Genomic DNA, 12,843 nt, shown 5'->3' with positions numbered 1-12,843 from the left:
TCCAAGAAAACACAAATATTCATTTACTTATATGGTATCGATTCTACATGTATTAATTGTTTTTGCTTTTGTTCTTAAATATAAAATTGAAGTGCTTTTTAACACATTAGCTTAAACATTTTACATAAGGAATACAAGAATAGGCATTTCTTAAACTGTTTTTGTTCATTTCTACTTCAGAAAATTCTACTCTCCCAAAATGGTGTGAACTTGCTTTTGAAAGATAGGCTTTTATGAAGAAACACCTAATTATTGTATTATTCTTAAGATAGTATATTAATAATGGTGATTAGCTATGAATACTACTGCAGGTAGAAAATTATTATATTTTAACACTCAAATACAAAGAAACATATTAATTGAAATTCCCCATTCTGGTTAAGGGGGATGCACTGATATTTAGTAATTATAGGACCATAATTTCATTTTTCTTTAAATAAACAAAATATTTTGCATAATCATAATTTGCCATATCCCAAAGGGTTTGAAAACATGTTTTAAACAAAATAAAATATTAAAAGATATCACAATAGTTAAGTTGAAATTAAACATAAAATCAGTTTGTAAATAATATCAAATGCTAGTATTATGAGAACTTATAGGATATTATTATGAAATAATTTGACTCCAGATTTGTTCCTATATATGAATTATATGCTCCTACACTTACAGTAAGCCAGTATTCTCTCATCTTAAATCCATTGTTGACTATTACAGACTAGCCTCCTGAAATGTGAAAAATGAACTTTTTCTGCCAATGCTTCCTTTTTTGATACTCATTAAAATGAAACAAATCTGTAAAACATTAAAGATTTGGGCTTTAGACTTCACTCTGAATTACCTCTTCTGAATTTTAGAGCCTTTCAATAATTCAACACTTTTATTTATTTCAAGGTTGATCAGTATAAAATTTCACATTGGCACGTGAATTTTTTTTATTTCAGGACTAGATCCTGAACTGTACACTATGGCCGTATGCTGAAAATGACTTAGCAAAGTACTAATATTAAGGTTTCCAGCTTCCCAGATTATAATTGTTAGATCAAAGAATAGCTAATAAACACTGAATAGATGAGACGATACTGAAGAAATATATTGCCTATATTTATCATTATTAAATATGGTTTATGGTTTATGTAACTCCTATGTCTAAGATGCCTGGGGCTTGCAGTCTAGTTATGCTGCAGTAGTCAAGGTGAAGAAAGAAACAGCATTTTGGTTGTCCTTGCCCTTGTTCAACACTTGAGAAAAAAATATTTCACTGGAGTCAGCTTTGTACAAGACAATGAACTTTGGAATTGACAGATCTGTGTTTCAGTCCCGCTCCTATCCTTTATTAGCTGTTGGACATTAAACAAGTTACTTAATTTATCTTAACCTGAATTTGTCCCTAAAGTACTTATGGAGAAATAGATGTAATACATTTAAAGCTCTTAGCCATTAGCCATTCAATAGATAGTAGATATTCCTGGATGGCCTGGCCCTCCATAGGCAAGTGTTCTATCCAGTGGTTCAAAAGAGTTAAGTAACAGAAAACAACATTGATCAACAGTAAATCTGAAGTCTGTAAGGGTTTAAACTAAACCTTATGGTATGCTATGCCTTGTGGAATCAAATCCCACAATGATCGTTTCTCAACTTGCTAATACACAAGTGTTGTGATGCATTTCTTAACAGTAGCTTTCATTGTGAGCTGCACCAGGTTTCGTCCTGGTTCTGACTCTTGCTTAGGCACTCAAGATACCTTTGCCTGGAGTACATTTCAGATGAGTGTCTTAGATTAGGGGAGTCTCTCTATTTACTCATAATATTGGTAGATATCTTTGTTCCCTCCTCCTAAAGAACTATTTGCTCATGAAAATTAGAAAATGTGAAGGAGGTGAGTAAATATGTTTCACTTCTCTAGTCTCCCCATTGCAAATGCTTGTCTTCATCTTCCCTTTCAAGGAAATTATAACTGTACTCAATGCTTTCCTTGCATACTTTGAGGTATATGTGCCTTTATTTCTCTCTTGGTCTTCATTTCCTATTCAGAGTTCATTTTTAGGTGAAGCATCCATGCCAAAAAACTAAGGAATTTCTAAAACACATGAATGCACTTATAGAAATTATATAAGATATGTGTTATTGCTAAATCTGACCCATTCTTTGAGATCCAGTTAGGTCAACTCCAACATTTAAGTTTCCCTAATCAGCTGAACCCATCTCTGAATTCTAATAGCAATTTATAATACTTTCAGTTCATATCACACTTGGCCTTATATAATAGTTTTGTATGCACATGACTTTATTTTCTTCAAAACACTTGGCACAGCATAAGGGAGACAAAAGAGCATGGACTTTGAATGTCACACAGACCCAAGTTGAAATTCCAGCCTCACAATTACTGGCTGGTTTGCCTTGAAATAGTTACTTAATCTTGGACCAGTTGCTGTATCCTGTGTGATACTTAACCTGTCTGTGTCTCAGTCTCCTCATCTATAAAATGGAGATAAGAGTATTTTGCTAATATATAGGCGTTGTGATGAATAAATAAGACATTTCATGTAAAACATTCAGAACAGTTACTGGGACATGGCAAAGACATTAAAAATACTTGCTTTTAAAGTGAATAATTATATTATAAAAGTATCAATATTGTTAAACTATTTTTTTTCTTTTTTCCCAGCTTTTTTGAGGTTAAACTCTAAATTTTAACGTTACCAATAAATGTAATCAGGCTGTCTTTTCGGGAACATTGCATGAATTAAGTATGCTATTTTATGCAAAGAATATCTAGAATATTTCCTAATATTCAAACACTAATTTAAATTTTATCTTCTTCCGAAAAGATAGAATGTTTTACACATCTTTGAAATGGCTGAACCTTTTTGTGCATAATTATATTTCACTAAAAATGTGTTATATTAAATTAAATCAAATTGAATTGAATTGAATAGCATTCCACCAAATAAATTATCGTTGGAGGAGGTGTTTCTTCCCTCTTCAGTGGTTTATTATTTCTGATTTTGAAAATTAGCAGATTCTGACAAATAGTCCTAACATTTGCTATCCACATTTAAATAATTTGAAGATTTCCCTTCTTTCCATGGTGAGATATCTCAATAACTTACAGCTTTTGGACATCAGGAGAATCTAATTCTCAAATCTAAAGGAATCATCTGTTGAACTTCAAAGAGAATTAAATTAAAAATGTGCTATGTACTATACAACAAATCCAGAAATACCTAAAGCAAAAATGAAAAGTCTATTTTGCTATCAAGTAAATAAACTAATCCATTCAGCAAATAATGGTTGAATGCATATTATGTTTACTTCTGGGCTAGACATTGCAGATAACAAGGACATATCAGAAATGATCATTTTCTATATTTAATAGGTAACAGTGCTTTAAGTGAAATAAAGCATGAATATAACAGAAAGAAGTTGTTTATTTTTATGTAAGAAGTGGAACAACGTACTTTATGAGTTATAAAGACAAGTGCAAAGTATATTTCTAGCTGAAAAATAAGAAAAGACTGAAAACAAAGGGATATCTGAGCTAAGTAACAGAGGAGGTATAAATGTATTGATGTTGAGATGGAGACGCAAGTAGACTTGAACTCTACAGATTGAAGACTGTCTCAACAAGATGTATTATGTCCGAAAAATGATATGTGCAAGTCTTAAGCCCTGGTACCTGTGAATGTGACCTTATTTGGAAAAAAGGAGTTCTGCAAATGTAACCAAGTTAAGATGAGGTTATACCAGATTAACATGAGCTCTAAATCCATGACTGGTGTGCTAATAAGGAGACAAAGATTCGGAGATACACAGACACACATACAGAGAAGAAGGCCAGGTTACAACAGAAGTGGAGATTGGAGTAATGCAGCCACAAGCTAACAAACAGCAAGGATTGATGGCAACAACCAAAAGCAAAGAATAGGCAAGGAAAGATTCTTTCCTGGAGACTTCAGAGGGAGCATGGCCCTGCTGACACCTTGATTTTAGACTTTCAGCCTTCAGAATTATCAGACAAGCAATTTCTGTTGTTTTAAGCCACCACATTTGTGGCAATTTTTTATGTCAGCCCGAAGAAACTAATATATTGATCACAAAAGATGTTTTCCACAAGTTTCTTTCTTCTGTTGAAATGGGCTTTAGTAAAAACCACCTGAGCTTTGGTGTCTTAAGTCCTGACTCTGCCTTTTTTACTAGTTGTGTAGCTTCGGTTAAATTAACTTCTAGCTTCAACTTAACTATAAAAAGGATATGCTGATATCTAGATGTTTTTTTTTAATAAATCAATAGAAATAAAGCATACATGTTATCTGATACACAGGAGATGTTTTATCAGCATTAACAGTGATAACGCTATTAGTGATTACTTTTATACAGGGTCCTATTGCTGATTGCAACTTCCAAGAACTCTGATGGTGACATAATTAATAAAATAGATAACCCAAGACTTTAAATTATGTCTTCTTAGATTTATTATACTTCAGATTTGGAAGATCTAAGGCATACCTGTGATTTTTAAGAATATTAATACATCAGGATTATGTTTGAAAATAAACGAGTTACCAGATATCCCCTTTTTTGCATAATTACAAGTGATACACCTGCCTCTGAGCATCACGTTTGATTGATATTGGTAGTCTGATGATACGATTAAATTAAAAATGTTATTTTATAAGAGTGGATTGGTGATATCTTGGCATTATATTCAATAGTATTAGATATCAACAGGTTTCTTGGTTCTTTGTACAGGTGCACTAATTAAGAAGTCACATAGTCTCTGATTTTTTCATTTTTGAGGAATATAAAACAAAAAATACCATGATGCTTGTTCCATGCTTCTTAAAATGTGATTTAGACCTATCTAGATGTGTATAGTAGTGTGCTGGGAATACCAGTGAACTGCACTAGATAAACAGTGCATATATTCCTATAGGCTCCACTTTAGGAAGACTTTTAAAAGGGAATTCAATGTATAATATCAAAACAAGCATAATAATGAACAAATAGCTAACAATACAGTATCTAAAGCCAGAGAGCCTCAGTTCATATGCTTATCTTAGCCAATCATTAACTTCATGAACTTGGGCAAGTTTTTTAACATCTGTTTGCCTCAATTTTCTTCATCTATAAAGTGGGGATATTCAATAGTATAATAGTATAGCATTTAATATGGTTACTAATTGAGTTAATACAAGTAAACCAGTTAGAAGAGCACTGCCTCTGCTGAAAGTCATCACAGATATTACAAACAAATGGAAAATATCCTATGCTCATGGATTGTGAGAATTAATATCATTAAAATGGCCACATTTCCCTAAGTAATACACAGATTCAATACTATTTTGATCAAACTACAAATGTCATTTCTCATAGAATTAGAAAAAAAATTCTAAATTACATGTGGAACCAAAAAGAGCCCCAATAACCAAAGCAATCCTAAGCAAAAAGGACAAAGCTGGAGCATCTCATTATCCAATTTCAAACAATACTATAAGGCTGCAATAACCAAAGCAGCATGGTACTGGTATATAACAGACACATAGACCAATGGAACAGAATAGAGAACCCAGAAATAGAGCTGCACACCTACAGTCGTTTGATCTTTGACAAAGTCAATAAAAATAAGCAATGGGGGAAATAATTCCCTGTTTCATTAATGGTGCTGTGACAGTTGGCTAGCCATATGCAGAAGAATAAAACTGTACTTCTACCTTTCACCATATACAAAAACTAACTCAAGATGGACTGAAGACTTCAATGTAAAACCTAAAACTATAAAAATCTTAGAAGAAAACCTAGGAAACATCATTCTGGACATTGGCCTTGGGAAATAATTTATGACTAAGTCCTCAAAAGCAATTGCAACAAAGACAAAAATTGACAAGCCAGACCTAGTTAAACTGAAGAACTTCTGCACAGCAAAATAAACTATCAACGGAGTAAGCAGACAACCCACAGAATGGAAGGAAATATTCACAAATTATGCATCTGACAAAGGCCTAATAGACACAATCTGTAGGTAATTTAAACAATTCAACAAGCAAAAAACATAACCTCATTGAAAAGTGGGCAATGAACATGAAAAGACATTTGTAAAAAGAAGACATACAAGTGGCCAATAAACATATGAAAAATGCTCAACACCGTTAATCATGAGAGAAATGCAAATCAAAACCACAATAAGATATCATCTCACACCAGTCAGAATGGCTGTTATTTAAAAAAAATCAAAAAACAGTAGATGGTAGCGAGGCTGCAGAGAAAACGGAATACTTTATACATTGCTGGTGTTCGTGTAAATTAATTGAGCCATTCTGGAAAGCAGTTTGGGAGCTTTCTGAAATAACTTAGAACTATCATTTGACTCAGCTATCCCATTACTGGATATATATCAAAAGTAATATAAATTGCTCTACCAAAAAGATGCATGCACTTCTATGTTTATCTCAGCATTACTCACAATAACCAAGACATGGATTCAACCTAGGTGCCTGTCAATGGTGGACTGCATCAAGAGAATGTGGTCCATATACCCCACGGAATACTACACAGCCATAAAAAGAGCAAAACCATGTCCTTTGCAGCAACATGGATGCAGCTGGAGTACATGATCTCAAGAGAATTAACACAGGAACAGAAACCAAATACCACATGTTCTCATTTATAAGTGGGAACTACATATTGGGTACTTGTGGATACAAAGATGGCAACAATAAACACTGGGGACTACTAGACGAGGAAGGCAAGGAGGGCAGCAAGGGCTGAAAAACTACCTGTTGGATATTATGCTCACTACCTGGATGATGTGATCAATCAAGTCCCAAACTTCAACATCACCCAATATACCCATGTAACAAACCTGCATATGTACTCCCGAATCTAAAATAAAAGTTGAAAAAAAAAAAAAAAAAGAATAGCACCTGAAACTAAAGCTGAATTTAACCATGAATCTATAAACCTTGGCATTAGGAAAGTTCTCTTGCGTAGCTCATTCCAAGCCTTGGAACATGTCCTTGCAATCTTTGCACAAGCTCTTTTCTTTTTGTAAATATACAAAAATAAGACATTTATTCATAGTCATTTAAGGCAGAGACTCGTTTCCATTCTTATTCCCTTTTCATCAGGTTTCTTTCATGTCAGATGGATTGGAATGGGACAAGGCACTTTTCAGATTCAGCTATGGGTAAGTTGAGTTGGAGAGATGCTTTGGTTTTAGCTGAATAATTTGCATATATAGTTAAGATATTACCATTTTGGTGAAGAAATGTATTCCAGGGTTACAACTCCTGTGCTGATTTTCCCAGTGTCATGACAGGAAGGTGAAAGACAAGAGCTTGTATCACAAGATACATTAACTTGTCCTGTAGCACCTGTCACTAAGTATGTGGGTAATAGAGGTTTGAAATGTATACAGCCAGAAGCTGGACTCTAGCAAATTCTTCCAAATCTTGTAGCTTATACATGAAATAAAGTTGACAGAACTTTTCCCCATTTTAAAATAGATCAAAAATTTACACAGCATTATAAATAATGAGTCATGATGCAGAAGTAAAGTTTTTCTAATATTAATAATAGCAAAAAAATCAATTATGATAGGAAGGCTAAATTATTTTTTATAAAAAACGATATTGTATAATTCATGTTATTTGAAGTGACAATGAAAGGGTCTGAAGACAAAAGAAAGTAGTATAGCAGTGTGTTATGCATTTAATTTAAAGTTTTTTAGATTTTGTGATGCTTGTGGTATTGTGATTCCTTTTCTCTTTCTAAATAAACGTTTACTTATATACTTACTTTTATATAGAGTCTTTTGGGTGTTTGTTTGTTTGAGATAGAGTCTCACTCCGTTGCCAGGCTGGAGTGCAGTGGCGCGATCTCGCTCACTGCAACCTCCAACTCCCTAGTTCAAGCGATTCTCCTGCCTCAGCCTCCCAAGCAGCTGGGATTACAGGCATGCGCCACGTCTCCCAGCTAATTTTTGTATTTTTAGTAGAGACAGGGTTTCACCATGTTGCCCAGGATGGTCTCGATCTCCTGACCTTGTGATCCGCCTGCCTGGGCCTCCCAAAGTGTTGGGATTACAGGCGTGAGCCACCACTCCCGGCCTATATACCGTTTTATATTCATTTTCTTAATGAGCCAGCAATAATTTTATAAGCTTTAGTATCTACAAAATCTAGGATTGCCTCTGCCCCTTCATATTAACTGATAAAATCACAAAACTACTAAAAATTATGAGTGTGAATACATACAAATATATATATACACATAAATGCATACGAATGTTAAAAAGGCCTAATTTTTAAATGTAACCTGAGATTCTAAAGAAATTTACAGCTTCTAGAGATAGAGGTCAGACTCTCTATCTCTGCCATGTATAAATTTGAGATTCACTGTTTTATTGAAACCATTCCATAGACATTTATTGAGCTCCCACTAAGTCTTGACTGGAATACAAATTGAACACCTCACTGTCTCCATTTTCAAGTAGCAGAATATCTATAGAAACAGAGGGTTGCTGTCAGATAAATGAATGATAATGATAAGAAGAAAAAAATACAGGAAGAGTGGCAACATTTCAATTTTATTATGTTTATTTGAGACCTTTGATTTTTTTTTACAACACCTCTTTTATTTTCTGAGAGTTACTCATTGTCACGTCTTCCGTAAGAGAAATTAATTAGTAATAATAACTGAGAAATGTTATATAGGCCTAAGTAATTAGGCTGCAAATATTTTCAGATATTACCAAGACAAAAGAGTGTTTTGGCATGCGAAAGAATGTCTCCGCAGAAAACAATGAAATGAGAAAAATGGGCACAGGTATTTTCTCTTTCATGTAACTGATGTTATCCTGGAAATTCCAAAATCCAATTTTTATAAAAATTACTAGTGAAGCAATTCCTCAGCATAATATAGAAAAAGATCCCTTTTTAAAATAACGATTCATTTTAATTGCCTTTGTGTGTTTACAGATATTGATAACATAAAGTACCATATACCTATAGAAAAAAACATTATTCAGAGTAAAAGTCATAAGATATATTAAGAGAAACAAAGACTGTGCAAAAAAACCCCTCACATTTATTAAAGTGGGTTAAGGACTGCAGTTTCTCACACTGGAAAGAGAAAATGAGCTAATAATATTATATAACTAACAAGTTATGATGTCCTGCACCAAACAGGCACTCAGTAAATATATATGCTTGGTGATAATGAGTTATGTAGAACTAAAAAAAAGAAGAAGAAAGCTATGGAATAAACATGAGATTCACAAAAGATAAATAAAGCAAATAATGAAAATTATAATATTTGAATTTTTAAAAAATTATTTAGCACTTAATTACAGGTATTGAACGGTGGCATTAGTGAATTATTATTGGCAGAATAGATGAAAATTGAATACTGAAAGACTTTGGCAGAACTGCATTTTCTAAAGGGCCTTAGAGTTAAGAGAATAAAAGAAAAAATATATATAATAAAGTATGTTTGGAAATTAGGAGAACTATAGTATACTACTTTTGAAAATTTATTAAGTAAATTTTACTTTATATTTCACATCTTTATTTCCTATAATTCTAAAAAGCACATGTTCAATAAATATAAAACATATATTTGCATATATATGTGTATATACTGTGCATATGTAGCTAGATAGATGATACAAAAATAGCTAAAAAGATAAAGAAGCTATGAAAATCATTAAAACTTTAGCTGTATGGTCAATCCTGATGATCTTTCTTCCTTGGTTTATCAATTAATACCGGTACCTACAATGTGAAAGGTATTTTGTGTAATCTGCCTAGATTGTTAAATTCCACTTTTTACCAGAATAATTTTCTGTTCATTATGTTAACTCAATTATATCCTCAATTATTTCAGGGGAAACAAAAGACAGAAGACAAAAGTTCTCACTTCTCAAAGAGCTAAGTTTCTTTATAATCTCTTTATGCTCCAAGATGTGTGTGTGTTGTGGGGTGGGAGGGGCGGTATTGTCTCTTTAATTAAATACTTTACCAGGTACTTTTTTCCAAGTACTCACAGTTCTATCTTAATCAAGTATTCAAATCTCTTCTGAAAACTTCAAAAAAAAATTTTTACCTTCCCCAAATCAGATTCTAAATACAGAAAAACAGGCCAGGTGCAGTGGCTCATGCCTGTAATCCCAGCACTTTGGGAGGCAGAGATGGGAGGATCACCTGAGGTCAGGAGTTTGAGACCAGCCTGGCCAACATGGTGAAACCCCATCCCTATTAAAAATACAAAAATTAGCCAGGCATGGTGGCAGATGCCTGTAATCCCAGCTACTTGGGAGGCTGAGGCATGAGAATCGCTTGAACCTGGGAGGCGGAGGTTGTAGTGAGCCAAGATCGTACCACTGCACTCCAGCCTGGGTGACAGAGTGAGACTTTGTCTCAAAAAAAAAAAAAAAAAAAAAAAAAGATTAAACTTGCAGGATATTTTTATACCTAAAACTATCAATGCTTTTCCAGAGGGTCTCTAGAAAATCACAACAATTTGTTCTTTTACCTTTTAAAAGGAGATGACAGAAGTATCTAATTAGGTTTGTTTGATGAGTTGCATGATAAGAACTGTCAAATCAGAAGAGATACTTAGCATTCTTTAGGTTATATTACTATTTGTTAAATGTTATTAATGTAAGTATTTCAGAAACGATATGCTCTATGGGAAGTCTTTGGGTACTTTTTAAAACTCTTGCTTTCAACAATATGTATCAACCTCAGGAAAACACTGAAAAAACTCTTATGAAATAGTTTTTTTTTTTGTTTTCCTATACTTGTCAGAGTTTAAGTAGTGCTTTATCTAATATTAGTTAACAAAAGTAAAATGTTATGAGTCATAGTTTCAGTTTACTTAAAGTGTTCTTAGGCCACAGCCTTAATTTTTTAAGTTGAATCTAGCATCTTCTAAGTCAGTGGTTCTCAAACAGTGATGAACATTAGACTTACCTATGGAGTTTATAAAAATACAAATGTGCAGATTCTATTCCAGACTTTACTTGTTATTCTTGGTATACTCTTGATATGTATAGTTCAAGAATCATTATGTGTAATATTTCAAGATTTTTTTGTCCTATAAAAATCCATCCTTAAAAAAAATAGATACAGCATCCACTGTCTTTAAAACACACAAAAATGATCAGTCTCTTTCCGTAAAGGACAGTCTCCACAACTTGTGGGTAAAACCTACACCAGGTACTTCCAACTATTGATCCTTCAAAGATTAGGATGTTGGGTATACACTTTGACCCAACATTGCTTAGACCACTGTTAGACTGTAGCAGTGGACTAAGTCAAGATTTCCCCAACTCTTTTTACTGAAGAAGTATATGCCTTCACGAAAATACTAACCCAAGATCCAACAGAATAAGAATTAATTACAGAAGACCAAATGAACGAATGAGGGAACATCTAAACTATTTAAAACCCAGAACAAATGAGTTAACTTTGCTTTTGTAATTGAAATGAAATATTTAAAAGATCCCTGATTCTTACTGATCACCTAGTTCAGAAACTCTATGCTGCTTCTGGCTTTTTATGGCAATATAGTTATCTGCATAGGCTCAATAACAATGCTCTCCTTTTTTACCAGGATATAATAGAATAAAATAATTTTACAATTATTGTACAATTGTACAATTGACTGTCATATTTGAGAACAATGATCACTTAATCAGGTATAACAAGCTGCTTTTGAGAAACAAAGGTTGATTTTCTTATGGAGCTAATGAATACTAGACTCTCCCAGGAAAACTGCCTAATATGTGGTTTGCAGCATCCCAGCCTTATAGCTGTTAAGGAAAGTCACTTCCTGATAGGTAAAGAACTTAAAAAAATTCGCAGTGCTTTAAGAAGAAAACAAAAATCTCCCAAATTTAGAGCTATGGTGGAAAGAGTATCTTGGGCTTACTTCTCTAGCCTTGGCATAGTAAATAATAAACATTTTATAGTCAAATATGAAACTACTTATGAATATTTCCATACAGAAGTTAATCATGTGGTGTTTTTAATTGTCCAATTAAATCAAAAGCCATATTGATTTACAATGATTTGCCTTTCTTGATTTGTAAAAAACTGAAAAAGGCCTGTATGCAAAATTAATATTCTTACCACTTACATATCAGGCCAAACCTAGTAAAGCTAGCCTTATCTTGTATTCAAGAGCATTTTTCTTTAAATTATTATGATTACAAGATAGAAAGACACCTTCAGGAAAAATTATGAAGACTTTGAAATACATCAAAAGGGTTACCAGGTATTTTCAATAGAAAACTGCATTGTCTAAAGCACACTTTTCTGGGTTATCTGACTCTATGGGATTTACCCTTTTCATTGTATTTGACTATTTTATAACTCTGTAAAATGCATAGAAAACCAATAATAATGTGAATGATTCTGTGTCATACAAGGCAAATTTATTGTGTTCAATGGAATGAAACTGATTATAGCTCTGGGGATATTGACCCATTTTGCCAGTGTTCACATGAGCCTATATAGGTGCCTGTTCTTTGGATTCTCCTAAAAACCGATTGTAACATCTTACTGGTTTCCTCATTATTTAGTGAATTTAATGAGTTTCTGCCATATGTTCTTTTAAAAAATAAGAAGCAGGTTATGGTAAGTAGAAATTACAGTTGAATAAGTAAGAGAAAGGTAAATGTACCTCCACAGGTTTAACGTAAAGTATCTTAAATAAATTTAAAGCATATAATTAAAACCTCATTTTGATACAACAAAATCTATGAAATGAGTTAGAGAAGCTATTAAAGAAAAAGCTTATGGGTTACAGTTTTATGTTGGCACCTTTTTATGTATCTTT

Source organism: Gorilla gorilla, chromosome 3, assembly GCF_029281585.2.
Source record: "Gorilla gorilla gorilla isolate KB3781 chromosome 3, NHGRI_mGorGor1-v2.1_pri, whole genome shotgun sequence".
Classification (NCBI taxonomy): domain Eukaryota; kingdom Metazoa; phylum Chordata; class Mammalia; order Primates; family Hominidae; genus Gorilla; species Gorilla gorilla.
The sequence above is the reverse complement of the archived record's forward strand: the minus strand, read 5'-3'. Positions refer to the sequence as shown.